Genomic DNA, 16,153 nt, shown 5'->3' on the forward strand with positions numbered 1-16,153 from the left:
CCCAAAGAGATTAGGCTGGCAAACCCATTTCTCCGATAATATATGGTGGGTGCTTATAAAGTTAATTGGCCTTGTCAAATGACCATGTTGTGAAATGCGTGTCCTCTGCACTGCCATGACTATTGAAGCAGGGGAATTATGGAGAGACATGCAAAACAGCACAGATATCACTGACCTCACAGAGATGATGCACTTCAGGTTTCTGAAAGACTCAGACCTATGCAGCTTTCCCTTAATATTTGTGGTTGTACCTCAAGTAATAAAAGAGCATAAGCAAAAAATTCAAAACACATGCATTCATTTTTCCTGGGGACACTACGATGCTCCAGGCCACAGTTACTGTACAGAGCTAAGAAATGAACAAAGGAAATACCCACCAGTGATATGACTTCATTGTGGGGGCAAATGTAGCACTTGAGTGGCTTGGCGATGGCCACTGAGATGGACCATGAGACACAGGTGTCCATCCAGCCATTCTGTGCGGTGGTGGGGCCACACTGGATCATGCTTAGCGTTTTAGGACAACTTGCAGTCCATTTTTTACAACGTACTACCTGTTTCTCAGTTAAGTGACAAGATGAAGGAGCAGATAGTCTTGTTACCTCGCAGAAGTCTGGATCCTTATGCTATTCCTGACTGAGCACCTCTGCACAGAACTGGCACCATCTCTGAGTACATGTTTGAGTTTGGTCTGGGCATTCTTATAGCGGTGGGCACCTTCAGGTAACTTAGGGTGTCAGGCTATAACTGTACCATCAACGATTGACATCTTGTCCATTTCTGTCAGAATAAGCTTCAACTCTACTGCAACCCTGGAATGGAAAAGTCTTCAGAAATTAGTGGATGGATGTAATTGATCGACATTGGTAGTTTTAGATAAGTACGGTATTTAAGCATCTGACATGCTGGTTAGGTGGATTGGTGATTCTAAATTGGCCCTAGTGTGTGCTGGGTGTGTTTGTGTGTGTCCTGCGGTGGGTTGACACCCTGCCCGGGATTGGTTCCTGCCTTGTGCCCTGTGTTGGCTGAGATTGGCTCCAGCAGACCCCCGTGACCCTGTGTTCGGATTCAGCGGGTTGGAAAATGGATGGATGGATGAATGACCATAACACCATGCTATTTAGAATATCATTTACATTACATATAACACCAGCTTTGTTTTTTACATTTATGAATCGACTATCATTTGGAAAACAAACAAGTCAACTGCAAGAAAATTTTAATATCCTTTACATGTACCACCAGCTCTATGAGGGTAGGGGTTTTAAGACAATGACATCGATTCTGTGTGTGGACTAAGATGGCACCAAAGATCATGGGCCAGTTCATAAATTGTGTGTTTGTCGAATGCAGCTCATGAATTTTAATGATAACTCAACAATGAATAACTGCCTGCAGTTACACATTTTATCCTTCTCATTTATGATATTATTAGCTTCCTGTACGGAATTTAGAATATCGTCAAAAAAAACACCATTGTACAGAAGAGACATTTTATTAGTTTTTATTGACTGGCAGTTCTACACAGGTTCATATTTAAATAGGAGACTTTAAGCTGTGCTAAAATGGGTTTACACTAGGGATGCTTCAACCAGGTTTTTTTAATGCCGATAACAACTATCAATTTCATATTATTTAAACAGCCAATTCTAATACTAATTTTTTTCTATAATTTACCTATCTGAAGGCTTAATTAAAAAAAAATAATTTTCACCATGTCTCCAACAACAAATATAATAGTATATATATACTGTATATAGTGCCACAGGAGGCTGGGGGTGAGACCCAGCCGGGACGCCTGGAAGAACTGGGAGGTCGTCTATACATCCACCGGGTCAGGAGGGGACATCCGTCCTGGATGATTAGGGGACCACAGGGTTGGAGCAAGGAGGCTCAAACCCACCGCCAGGGGGTGCCCCGAGTATTGTGGAGCCCTTGGAGATTGACACTTCCACCACACCTGGGAAGGTGGAGTGAATACCTTCCAGGGATGCTCGGAGTGCTTCCAGGTGCAAGGGCACCACTTCCGCCACACCAGGAAGTGCTGCCAGAAGAACGTCATCAAGCACCTGGAGCACATCCGGGGGGAAATAAAAGGGGATGCCTCCCTACAGTCGGGGAGGTAGAGTTGGGATTGGGAGAAAGATGAAGCTCACAGGACAGGAGGGAGAAAGGCGGCCCATGGACATTGGAGAAGCCCGTGTTGAGGGATGTTTGGTGTGGGAGCACTGTGTGCTGTGTGGGACTTTTGTGGAGAACAAATAGTTTAATAAACGTGTGTGGCAGTGACATCCGGTGTCTATCTGTCTGTGCTCAGGCTGTCTATCACTATATATATATATATATATATATCTTTATATATATATATATATACAGTGGAACCTCGGTTTACGAGTAATTTGGTTTACGAGTGTTTTGCAAGACAAGCAAAAATTTTTAATAAATTTTGACTTGATAAACGAGCGATGTCTTGCAATACGAGCAGTATGGATACACTTTGTCTGCTGAGCGTCATGTGATCACAACTGAGCTGATGGTTCTTCTCTCTCTCTCCTAATCTCGCTCGCTTGCTCGCCAAGTGCGTTTCTCTGTTTACAGCGCGTCTCTCTCTCTCTCCTTATCTCGCCCAGCAGCACATCTCTGTTTACAGCGCTCTCTCTCTCCTTATCTCGCTCGCCCAGCGCGTCTCTCTTTCTCCTTATCTCGCTCGCCCAGCGTGTCTCTCTGTTTACTACAGCATTGTGACTGTGTGTGTGCGCTGTGAAGTGCGAGTCCCCATCTTGCTCCCCAAAACACGAAGCTGAGTCTCAGTACTTTAACACTAGTTTTATTCATCTTGAAACAGCAACAGCTCAGTTATTTATTGCAGCGGGATCTTTATAATGTTCCTTGTATGACCCATTGACGACAGGCGCTTATAGCATGTCTGTGATCTTTTTGGATGCGCTTATACGGCGAACTGCTACAGCGCTGGGAGACTGCGATTGCTTTGGGACACTCTTCCGCGTGTCTTCCTGTTGGGTGGAATCCCACATGAGTTTAGAAACTCACACCAGCCATGATTCTTTTTTAAGGTAAAGTGCAGATTAATTTGTATTATGTATTTTACTTTATATTTTGTATTAATCATTTTTATATGAATAGTTTTGGGTTGTGGAACGCATCATCTGAGTTTCCATTATTTCTTATGGGGAAATTTGCTTTGATATACGAGTGTTTTGGATTGCGAGCACTTTTCCGGAATGAATTATGCTCGCAAACCGAGGTTCCACTGTATATATATATATATATTTTCACACAATCAATTAAATGATATTGACAATTAAAAACTGCTTAAATATAAATATACATGCACTTATCAGTTTTAATCATTGATTGCATTACAGCTCTCTTGCTGTTAAAATATACATCTACTATATTTATATAGGTGTGTATTCAAACCTATCATTTTTACTTCCTAAGTGTAATACTTTATATTTAGTGACATTAAATTTCATCTGCCACATATCTCCCCAAGCCTGCACGCTATCCAAGTCCTTCTGTAACGATTTAAAGGATTCCAAATTATCTGCCAATCCACCTATCTTGGTATCATCTTCAAACGTAAGCAGTGTCTTACTTATATTCTTATCCAAATCATTTTTATATACTGTATTAAATATAGCAGTGGCCCTAGCACTGACCCCTGCGTAACACCACTCTTAACATCTGGCAGTTCTGATGAGGTTCCTCATACCATCACCCTCTGCTTCCTGTGTCTGAGCCAATTCTGCACCCTTCTAAAAACAACACCCTGAACTCCCTCTTCTTTTAGTCTGATTGTCAACCTCTCCTGTGGCACCTTATCAAATGCTTTCTCAAAGTCAAGATAAATAATATCATTTGCTATACTTTGATCACATCCTTTTGTTGCTTCCTCATAGAATTCCAGTATGTTGGTAAGACATGACCTACCACTTCTGAACCCATGCTGACTGTTCAGTAACACTCCTATTCTTGCAATGTGCTGCTCAATCTTTATAATAATAATAATAATACATTTTATTTATACAAAGGCGCCTTTCTAAACACTCAAGGACACCGAACAAACGATAAATAGAAAAGCACATTGTAAACACAATTTAAAGCACCAGAAAATACAGAAAATATAAAAAGTTAAAACCAAACAAAGCCATTATAATCACTGAGAAAAAACATTTTGAACAGATGAGTTTTAAGTTTACATTTGAAAGTTGAGAATGACTCAGTATTTCTAAGCTCAGTAGGTAATGAGTCCCAGAGCATGGGAGCGAGAGGGACGGTCAGCTGGATGGAGGAATAGGATCTAAGGTTACGGGAGGAAATGGCAACATGAAGAAGGTCAGACAGATATGGAGGGGAGAGGTTATGAATGGCTTAAATGTTAACAGAAGAATTTTAAAATCAATTCAAAACTTAAGCAGGTTCCAATGACGCTGTTGCAAGACCAGCATAATATGGTGAATAGACGCTGATTGAGTAGTAATGCGAGCAGCAGAATTCTAGACCAGCTGAAGCTTATGGAGAGATTTATTAGAGAGACCAAAGAGGAGCGAACTGCAATAGTCCAGGCAAGAAGTAACATGAAGGTGGTCCAGCTGACAAGTAGACGGCTTACATTTGCAGACAACATCTGAGATTTCTCAGAAGGTGGGAAGCTAGAAAGAGGAAAATGAGTGAATAGGTGGATGTAGTTCAGAGGAAACACTGAGAGAATTTGGATCGAGATGTCGATGTATCTTCTGGATTTTCTCATTAAAAAAGGACATAAGGGAATTGCAAAAAGCAGTTGAGTAAAGGATAAATAGTCAGGAAGTTGTGTAATATTATTAAGTAATGAAAACAATGACTTGGTGTTACCTATATTACAAGAAATTAACTGAGTGTAATAGTTGGATTTGGTTTGAGCAATACAGGCCTTATAATAAAGTACATGATTATTATGCATCTCTTTGTGGACAAAGAGTCCAGTTTTTTTATATAACCATTCAAGATGCCTGTCTTTGGCTTTCAGAAGACAAATTTCAGGTGTAAACCAGGGAGCAGAAAAAGAAAAGGAAACAGATCAGGTTTTTAACGGATCATGAGAATTAAGTATACCATTGTGTCTAGTGCTGTAGTATGAGACCAGTCCTTCAAGAGTGGATAAATTATAAAAGTCCATGTCCATGCAATTCTAGAAGAAAGAAAATCCAAGTTAATATTCTTAATATTACGGACAGATATGAGACGGGGAAGCTTAGTTATACCAAAAGTAAGGTTAGCAGTAAATGAAAGGAGAAAATGGTGAGTTCATCTGCAGTACAATCAAGCAGGGTAACTCCAGAACAGCAAATGAAGTCCAAGATATGTCCTTTAGAATGGGTGGGCACATTGGTATACTGCTGGTATCCAAAACTCTCAAGTGAGAGGGGTACTGATATTGTCCATATGTAAGTTAAAATCCCCCAACAGAATTATGTTTGAAGAGATTGTAGATAAATAGGTAAGAAAGGTAGCAAGGTCGTTCAAAAAATCATTGTTTGATTTAGGGGGGCGGTAGACAGTTGCAATGATGGGAGGAATAGGCCCAGACAATTGACACACAATAGATTCAGCAACAGGAAAGACCAAACAAACATAAACCAGATGAATATCCTACTAGTCCATATTGGCATTCAGAAAACAAACCAGGTAGGTTTCAAAACGGGGTTAGGCTGAAGCTAGTCCATATACAGCCAGGCCGAGAAAACAGCAATATCAGCCAAATTACCAGTCTTAGCTAAAAATCATCAGTCTAGTTACCGGCAAGCAGCAGCGACCAGCCCCACCAGTGTTCACTCCAATTATCCTTAATAATTCTTTCCATTAATTTTCCTGAGATACATGTTAAGCTTACTGGCCTATAGTTGCTTTTGCTGCCAGAGTTGTCCTAAAAGGAATGGAATTGGACCAGGAGATGAAAGGAGAAAATTGTGAATCAAGGACCAAGATCAAAAACAAAAAAATAACATCTAAAACTCCAAAGGTCCAAAACAGGACCCAGAAAGCAATGTCAAATAACACTTATAAAAATCTTGACTATCAAAGGGAATTCTTGAAACTAGCTGGATTTTTTAAATTATTTCTTCCACAAAATTGGATTGGTTTCAGTTTCTTCTCATTATGAGGTAGTAACAGAATGCCATGTCTGATAACAAAATTGCTATTCATATTCAAAATGGTGGCTCCTTAGCTAACACTGCTAAAAATGCTAAACCATGACAATAAAAACATAACAAAATGTTTGTACAATTCAAAAAATCTAAAATGAAACCTAGAAATATATAGTCGGCATATTTCAAAACTGGCAAATTCATAATGCTAAGACATAAAGGATGCACCAACTTTTTGGATCTTCCAGTGAGGCGCATGTTGATTGAGTGGACGTATCCTCTGCTCAGTTTTCTGTGAATTTCACACATTTCTTTTCAGGTTCATATTATTTCCTAATCTTTAGTTTCCTTTGATGCATTGTTCCTTTTTTAACAACATGATTTTTCTTCTGCCCTCTAGAAGTTAGTTGTATAAGTAGGCATTCAAGTTGTTACGGTTGGGTTCCTTCTTTAATTGTTTTCTGCGCCTCCTGGAAATGTTTGTGGTCTTATAGGTGTCTGTTCTGGGTTTTTTTAAAGCCGTGGAATCAATTTTGTGCATTTATTTTATGTTTTAAAACACCATAAAGGAGTTGAAAATTTTTAGCATCAGGCTGCATTGCCATTTTGTTTTTCTCATGAATGATTTTCTGTCATTTGAGTTAGTGGTAATCTTGACAACATTTCCCAGGATCCTCCAGGGCCATCAACGCGACCATATTAAGATCAACAATCTCACTTTGATTTTACCCAAGATTGGATAAAAACTAAGAATTATTTAGTTATTGATTCTTTAGTGTATTTCTGGTTTCTTGACTGTGATCCTTGCTTAGCTCCTTGGTTTGACAATCGATAGATTGATTCATACTTAACGAACTCTGCACAGCTCCTGTCCTTTTAAAAACTCTATTACTGAAACACTGAGACAGAACACAATCAAGTGAAGGTAGACCTTATGGGCTCCACCCTGACGCTTTTTGTAAATTCCACGGACAGATAAGCTTTGCGTCACTGTGTGAAGTTTTTTTTCTGAGATTCTCTGCCCTCGTATAAAACTACAAGATTCAGCAGTGCATTCTGTGCTTTTGAACTTCTTTGTTCCTGTTTTGTGCCCGCTGTACCCTGACTTAGTGTATGGAAATGGCTGCCGTATTCTCTACCAGTATCTGTTATTTGTGCATAGTTGAAATTGCTCACGGCTACAAATTACATCATTTTTCAAACAATCATTGCTTGTTAAATTTATTAAGAGCATGAATATAAAGAGTATAAAAAAGTTTTGGAATAGCATTATCCAACAGAGTGGAAAGTTTTCGGGTCTATTTTGCAGGTGAAGACCACACACTCTATGAAAAAAGTGTTCTTTTATGTTGAGCCTAATACTAGTCTAAAGGTGTCTGCCACCTTAAAAAAGATAATGGAGGAAAACACTTGAGCCTTAAAGCAAATTAGGAGTGCTGAGTTAACTTCAGCAGCCATAGAGACCAGAAGCATATCATCATACATGTCATTAGAACAAGAGTCTCTGGTACAACAGGAAAGTGCCCAAGCTTCTTGTCTGTTCCTATAATCCTGGCTCTTCAGCTGTGCCCAGGTTGCTTGGGTTGGGGAAAGACACCCAAAGGCTGGATGGTGTTTTCTCAATAAGTGTTTGGTGTTAGAAATAGGCAAATGGACGGTAGCAACATGGTGTGGTAGCTGCCCCTTTATATCGTTTTATTTAAAGGTTTACAAAATTCTTTATATACCCTATTTTTTTCTTTGTAACCCAAATATTCATGCAGGTTTTCTTGCTCTATACCTAGCTTTAAGCTCCATATTTTCTAGTTTCACTCTGGATGTTTCCATTTCTGTAGGTTTAATTGTGTCTAATATTCTAACTACATGCTAAAATCCTTTGCTATGTTTGTATGTATCACTGTGCAAATATGTAAGTATACAGCTACTATTAAAAGTGTAATTCCAGTGGCAATACTGGCTGTACACTACAGTTGTGGGTTGCCTGCCAACCGTCCTCATTTTTTACACTCCATGGACTGTCCGGGAGAAATTTATAAAATTTTGAAAATGTCTGGAATTTTGGCTCCTAAAATATGAAAATCTCCATATCCTTATCATTGGTAAAAATTGAAAGCCGTACACCAATCAGCATTTGCAGAAGTAGTGCGCACACTTTCTTCCCAGAATCTTCACCTCCATTCCGGTAGTAAACAACGCAGATATTGACAAGAATAGTTGATATCTGTCCAACTAGGCTTTTTCACTTCACTTTTGAATTCAGCTTTATCTTTTGGTAGTAGACAGTTCATTATAAATGTTGTTCCTTTCCTTAACTAAGTGAACTTATTCAAAATCGAAATTACAATTGCATGTTTTCTATGTGAGATCTGTGGCGGACAGCCGGGACGCCCTTTTGATACTGGATCCGGGGGAGCAGCCATGGGATGCACACTACATCCCCCGAAACATTTGGAGGCAGCCCTCCTTTGATGCATCGGGGCCAATACTTTGGTGCACTGGAGCTCATCCCTGTTGGGCTCCGTGGCCACCGCCAGGGGACTGCGAGGCTTCCTTAGCCCAAGTGGGTGACAACGCAGCCACACCCAGAAGTGCTGACTAATCTAGGCTAACTGCCACCTGGAGCACTTCCGGGTGAACTATAAAGAGAGCCTGCAGCCACTACTCAGGGCCCCAGAGTCGGGAGGAAGAAGACGAAACTTCCTGGGAGGAGTAGTAGAGGAAGAAGAGTGTAGTTTGGCTTGTGTTGGGTCTGTGGGGCACGGGGAAGACGTGCCCCACGGCTGAAGAAAAATTAAAACCTTTTCATTTATTTCACACATGCCTCCATTGTCAGTCTGTGTCGGGTCGACGCCTATATAGTGCCGTTGCCACAGATCTTATTTTCGATTCTCCTTTCAGCAATTTGGTTAAACAAGAAATCTCATACATCCAGGTACAGTCTGTCATATTTAAGTGTGAGCAAGTACTGCTTTGTAATATTGTAATGGAAAATATTGTTATTACCACCCATTGTTTCAAAATGGATTTATAATTGTAAATGAATAAGTCAACTATCAAAGTTTTAGTTAAATAAAAAAAAAAAATCATACATTTATTCTGTCATATAAATGCAATATCTTTTTTTTTTTTTAGTTATCAGTTAATTAGGGGTGGGGATCAATCTGTTCTTAACTTAATTTTTCTTTTTGTAAAAACTTGATTGCTTTGTATGGATTGTAATAAAATTAATAAAAATAATAATAAAAATAAAGTTATCAGTTAATCAAGTAATAAGTCACTTTTTCAAGTACAGTAATTTAGTAATATTTTCATAATTCTTTCATTTACGTAACTTCAGGAATACCCATTATGCCAAAAAGAAAGTTCACAGACCCCTTAAACAACAAATCTCCTTGTTTTCGAAATTGCAGAACAGATTCAGTTGGCGGTGCTCAAGATTCAATTTCAGTAGCATGCTTTGGAAAAATTTATATTCATATTTATCCAAGAACCCACTGAGAAAAATAGCTTCAGTGGAAAAATATACTTGTATAAGAATGTAGATAAATGCAAATAAACTAAACTGAAAAGAGTAAAATTATTTCTGTTTTACTAGAAGTGAATTTACAATGTGTATGATTTTTTAAAGGTTTACATCAGTTAAGCTATGCAAATAAGAATGGAAGGAATGAAGTCTGTTAATTTAAGAGCCTTGATATATTCAAAATATTTAATTAGTTTGCCAGTGACTGTGATTGTGGCCATCATATCATTATTATAGTTATAAACTGTTACTAAAGGTTTATATCATTTCAAAAAAACATAAGACTGTACAAAGACGTATTATGGCATCATAGGGAAAGGCATCTTCAAAAGTCCTCATTTTTCAACCCAAATGTCCTCATTGTCAGAGAAAGAGAGTTGGCAGCTCTATGTCTGACAAGGGGGCAGTTTTATAGATTTCCAGGACAGCACTGATGCTTTGACAAAGTAGAGAGAGAATATGGGGAACTGCATGCAAGTTTACCAAAGAGTAAGATAGCCAGAGTTAGTGAGTGTACCCCAGGCTGAAAGGAAGTTTGTAAAACACCAAGATGGCTGACAGACAACCATCTACTGTACTGAGGACCATGAAAGGAAACCTGCAGAAACTGGGTGATGAGCAGCATCCTCTGCTCCAGCCTTCTCCATCATAGGGGGGTTGTATTTTATTATTGCAGTAGATGTTCTATTTCTTGTGAAACTGATAAGAAGGATTATAGATGGTGTATTCATGTTAAAAAATGAGCGCACTTTTCTTTTCCTTGAAAATGTGATCTCTGTAATTGATTAGCTAAATGCAGAAAGAGGAAGTGTTAGCAGAGACAGGGCAGTCTTGCAGAAAGGGGATTTTTCTGTAGTCAGAACAGAAGACTGACACCTTTTGGAGACAAAAAGGTCAGGTCAAAGTTAAGTTTTAAGAAAGGTCAAGTTCTAATGACCATTTCCTGCATTTTATATTTGCATAAAAAGTGACACTCCTGAACCATTGCTCATCTATGGTCTGTCAAAATGACACTGGACAGAGAGGGGCCTGTATATCCTGGCCCTGACAAGCTTTAAAAAGTCAACAGCTTAACGTGAAAGTGTGAAGATGGGGAACGAGGAGGAACACAGTCACCCAGAAGGCCCATGCCATAGGATACAGCAATGTAAACTTAACTTTGGTCAGCAGTGTCTACGACAGCTCCTAAAATTGCCAGGTTGTATTATTGGTGATTTGCAATCGCCTATTTTGCTTTATCTACTGCTTTTGGCATGTTAAGAATATTTAAGAATCTTAGAAACTATAATGACTCAATAAATGTTTTCCGTCTGCTCCTCTTGCCTGTATTTATTATTTGCTCTCTGTTGCCATCTGGAATATAAATAAAGATGAGACGTCCTCTAATAGCAGAAGTGAAGCACAGTAACAGTTGGTTCTGGGTGATGTCACTCCATAGTCCCAGCAATAAATACCTTGTGTCTGTAGCTGCCAGAATCTTAACTAGGAAAAGAAAATCCGGGTACATCTCTCCAGTTTTGATGTCACTACATTGGTTACCTGTGACATTTAGAATTGACTTTAAAATACGGCATATGGTTTACAAAGCCTTAAATAATCTTGTTCCATCGTATATCTTGAAATGCCTCTCACCTCACATTCCAAATCATAACTTGAGATCTTCAAATGAATGTCTGCTTATAAGTCCAAGAACTAAACTTAAAAGAAGTGGTGAGGCAGCCTTCTGTTGTGATGCACCTAAAATCTGGAATAGCCTACCAAGAGAAATCCGCCAGGCTAATACGGCTGAGTACTTTAAAGAACGGCTACAAACCCATAATTTTAACATGACTTTCTCATAGCTTCATTTTAGTGTAACCCTGTGTGACACTAGAGGGCGCTGCTGCTCCTCTTACCTGACAGACAGACGTGCAGGACACCGGGTAAAAGTACAAAAAGGTATTTTTAATTTCTTTCTTTTATAAATATACCGTGTTTTCCCGAAAATAAGACAGTGTCTAATATTAATTTTAGGTCCAAAAAATGCACTAGGGCTTATTTTCGGGTAGGTCTTATTTTTATTGAAGCTCAAAAAAGTAAAGTACATTTATTCCTGTTCAGCAATTGTACGGTACAAACTGCTGGTACGTTAACGCCTGTTCAACAATCAAATCAACATGTACAGTATTAATGTTCTACACACCTCACCCCTTCCCAAACGAGAAAAGATTTTTCTCGCCTAAAAAAAGGTGAAATGCAGCACCCCTTCCCAGCAGGAAACGAAACCCCACAGCCGCACGCCGACCACGAAGAACGAGAAGAAGCAAAAAGCGAGGTTGAAAGCTGTTCCACACTCACCCAGCGCAGCAGGAAAAACGTGCACCCCAAAAGCCCCAGCCAGCGCAGCGCTACTGGTATCACAGACTCCCTTGGGCACCCCCTCCTATGTTAACTCTGGTTTAACAATCAACATGTATTCATTTATACAAACTACCATATGTTAACTGCTTCTACTTCAAATACAATCATGTCATCTTCTTCTAGAATATCATCATAACCCTCCATATCTGAACCTGCAATTCCTTCCTGGATTTCTTTTGACTCTAATTCCTTTAGAATTAATGGCCCCAATCTCTCATGTGCAGCAATACTGCTCTCCTTAAATGAACACTTCTTGTCCAGGTAACCTGCTCGTAGTGCATTGGCAACACAGCTTTCAGTGATTTTAGCCCATGAATTCTTTATCCAAGTCACCACCTCTTGCAGCTTAGGCTTCACAAAGTCCCCCCGCTGATTTCTATCTATTCTGTTTTCAATGTAATCATTAACGTGTATTGGCAAATGGTCCTTGAATGGCTTGTTTATTGCAGTGTCAAGTGTCTGGAGATAGGCTGTCATTCCTGCAGGAATCATTATCGGATCTATTCTTCTGTCATTAAGGAAGTTCTTCATGTCTTTAGCGCAGTGAGTGCTAGCAGAATCCCAGACTAGCAGACCTCTTTGGGCACCTCACAAAACACGTGGAAACATTAAATCTACCCACTTTCTTATAACAGCTTGAGTGCACCATGCCTTCTCGGTTTCAAGAACATTAATACCTGAAACATTGTCAGTCTTCTCTTTCTTGCCCTTAGTGATGATAAGAGGTGGGACCTTCTTTCCGTCCAGACGAATTGCCAAAATACGGGACACCCGAGGAGATCCAGCTTATGCTCCTTGCAAAAAGCTGTTAGATTCTTTCTCTGGGAGTTTTCCACAATCCCTTTTTTGTACTCAATGGAGTAGCTCTTTCTTTTTGCACTCATCTTGTCTGGGGGTAAAAATATTTATTAGATGTTATGCTGGACAAAAGACAACGTTTGCTCTTTTAACTACTTGTAAAAGCGCCTTACCTTGTATCCAGGGCAGCTTTTGGGCTAAATACGGGAGCTCTCAGGAGAGATGCAAAAATGGTGGATTAGCAGTAAGTCTTATTTTCGAGGGAGGGCTTATATTAGCAGTACATCAAAAATTACTGCTAGGTCTTACTTTCGGAGAAACACGGTAGTGCCCTTGATGCACCACAGCCACCAGGCAAGTAAATAAGCACAATAATCACACGCACTTCTCTCCTCCACACCTCCCAGGAAGCTCTGTCTTCTTCCTCCCAACTCTGGCTTGCTTGCTGGGTTTACAGAAGTCCTTTATATAGTCCTTGACTTTGGAGTACTTCCGGGTTATGTAGAAAGTAGAGACTCCCAGGTCTCCCTGCAGCGTCTCCTAAACTCTAGATCCCATGGTGCTCTGTGGGAATCCGGGGCAGGGAAGCTGTCATCTAGTGTCCTGGGGGAGGCAGTGTCCCAAAGCAGCTGCCTTCCCCCATCATTCCATTCTTTGGGTGTCCCGACTGGGCTGAGCTGCCGATTGTCCATCACACCCTGTTATTCTGTATATGCATTTAATGTTTTTTTCATGTCTTCGTACTAACCCCTACTTTCTCTGCTGTTCTTTTTCCAGTTTTATGTGGTGACGATCTGTGCCACCATCACTTGATCAAAGCACTGTGCAGTCCTTACATTGATGGATTGAACGCCAGAAGTCCACATGCCCCTAATCATCTAATTCATCCATATGAAGTGTGAAAAACCATGAGGACTGATTTAGGTCATTTATGTTAGGTAGAATGTCCAGTGGGGGCTGGGTGGTCTTGTGGCCTTGAAACCCCTGCAGATTTAGTTTTTTTTCTCGAGCCATCTGGATTTTTTTTTTGTTTTTTCTGTCCTCCCTGGCCATTGGGCCTTACTTTATTCTTTGTTACTTAGTATTGCCCAATTTTCATATTTTTTTCTTTCTTCATCTTGTAAAGCACTTTCCAGGCCAGATGAGTCCAAAGATAAAAGCAAGAGTTGGAGGTGGATGACATATGTGTGGGTCTACATTACAAAAGAATTTGGGTGTGGGAACAAAACAATCTGCTTTAAGACAGGCTCACCCCGAAACCCTTCCATGATAAAACATCCAGGAGGGGCATTGCTAGAAGATGAATTGAAATTAGGGCAGCTCAGTGGCACAGTGGTTAGTGCTGCCGTTTCATGGCTCCAGTGCTGTGACTTTGAATGCTGAAGCTGGTTATTGTCTCTTTGAGGTCTGCATATTCTCTTTCTGTGAGGAAGCAGTTTCTTCAAGTATTATGCAGATCTTATTGTAATAAAACATAACATTCTTAATCCCATTTAATCAAGATCATGGTTGTGGGGGGTCTGGAACTGCATAAAAACGTTTGAACAACAAAGGCGAAAATCTTCTTTTGTCACTTACAAATATGCATGCAAAGTCCTAAAATATTTGAGAAAAATAATTTGTCATCTTTCCTAAAGTAAGTAGATTAAAAACAAAAAAATGTCATTAGTGTGTCTTTGTTCAGGTGGTGTGCACTTTATGATATCAGAGGCTTACTGTTAAAGGTGAAATGACAGCCCTAGAACAGCAACTTTCATGTTCCAAGAACAATGGGAACCCGGCAACAACAGATTGACTTCCTCCCCCCATCCCAAAGACGTGCGTGTTTGATTAATTGACAGGTCTAAGCTGTTCACCCGCCACACGAGTGTCGGTAAATGTGCTTAATGGTCCTCTTCGCTAGAATGGTGTCCTGTCTATGGCTCCATCCAGCCTTGTGTTCAGTACTGCCAGGACAGGCTTCTGCCCCACTTCATACGCTCTGAACACCGTGGTAAATAACAAAAATGAATTGGTATGGCATTCAGGAAAAGCACATCAATGAAAAAGTAGGCAGTAATGAAAGCATAGGGATCTGGAGAACGAGAAAGATTTTACAGAAGGCGTGGAGGAGGAGTGAGTCACACTGGAATAACAAAACAAGAAACAACCAGCACCCCTCTCTAATTCAGAGTATTTACACAGCCAGATATAGAAATTCTATTTTATCACTCAACAGCAAAATGACCTGCAAACTCAGGCCAAGGTGTTTAGAGGACATGCGAGATTTAAATCCTAACATCTCTAATAGCAACACATCAGGATAGCAAACAATAGCACAGGCATCTTTTATATATTCTCCTCGCTGGGTAGGCTGAAAATAATTATCACAGCTTACAGACCAAAGCAGCATCAATAAATAGATTTTTTTTCACATACAGTTTCATTTGCTACTTATTGTAGAAGGTACTGCCTTGGCAACAATGCAATTTTAAGGTTGTGTGTGTGTGTTTTAGAATGAGCTCCAATTAGGGCGACATTCGTGTCGTGTACTCCTTGCATTATTTGGCAGGAACTATATATCATGTCCATGATCTGCTTCTCACGACTATTGACCAGTTATAGAGTATCTGGCAAACAATACAAATAGTACACGACACGGGTTTCATCATAATTGGGGCTCATCAGGTGTACACATCTTTGCTTTGCTTCCCCTCATATGGATCGAACTTTGGATGTCAGTGCCTGGGATGAAGCCTCTGATGTAGTCGCCATGACAGTTGTTCCGCGTATTTGACAGGGTAACGATCAGGATATTACATTCTTAAGTGTGAATCGCAATCTGATATTTGGGTGGTTACCTACCAAGTAACGCTTGTGGTTGGCTGGCCAGTTGGCAAACATCCACCATGGTGCAGCGTTAGAGGCTTCACTTCAGGCACTGACATCTGGGGTTCGAACAACCTAATGGGATGCAAAAGTACGTACAGCTGAAGAGCCCCAATAAGGGCGAAAAATGTGCACATACTGTATAACATATCTATGATCTGCTTCTTGTAAATGAGAGGATGTGGGAGATGTTTGCCAACTAGCTGACCACACACAAGTGTTATTGGTAGGCAACCACCCAAATATCAGATTATGACCCAGACCTGAAAATATTATATATATATATATATATATATATATATATATATATATATATATATATATATATATATATATATATATATATAATGGATGGCTGGCCATTTATCCCGCCAATACCCCAAGCCAGGTGGAGCCCTCCTTGCAGCGTGGA

Source organism: Polypterus senegalus, chromosome 14 (genome assembly GCF_016835505.1).
Source record: "Polypterus senegalus isolate Bchr_013 chromosome 14, ASM1683550v1, whole genome shotgun sequence".
NCBI classification, from domain to species: domain Eukaryota; kingdom Metazoa; phylum Chordata; class Cladistia; order Polypteriformes; family Polypteridae; genus Polypterus; species Polypterus senegalus.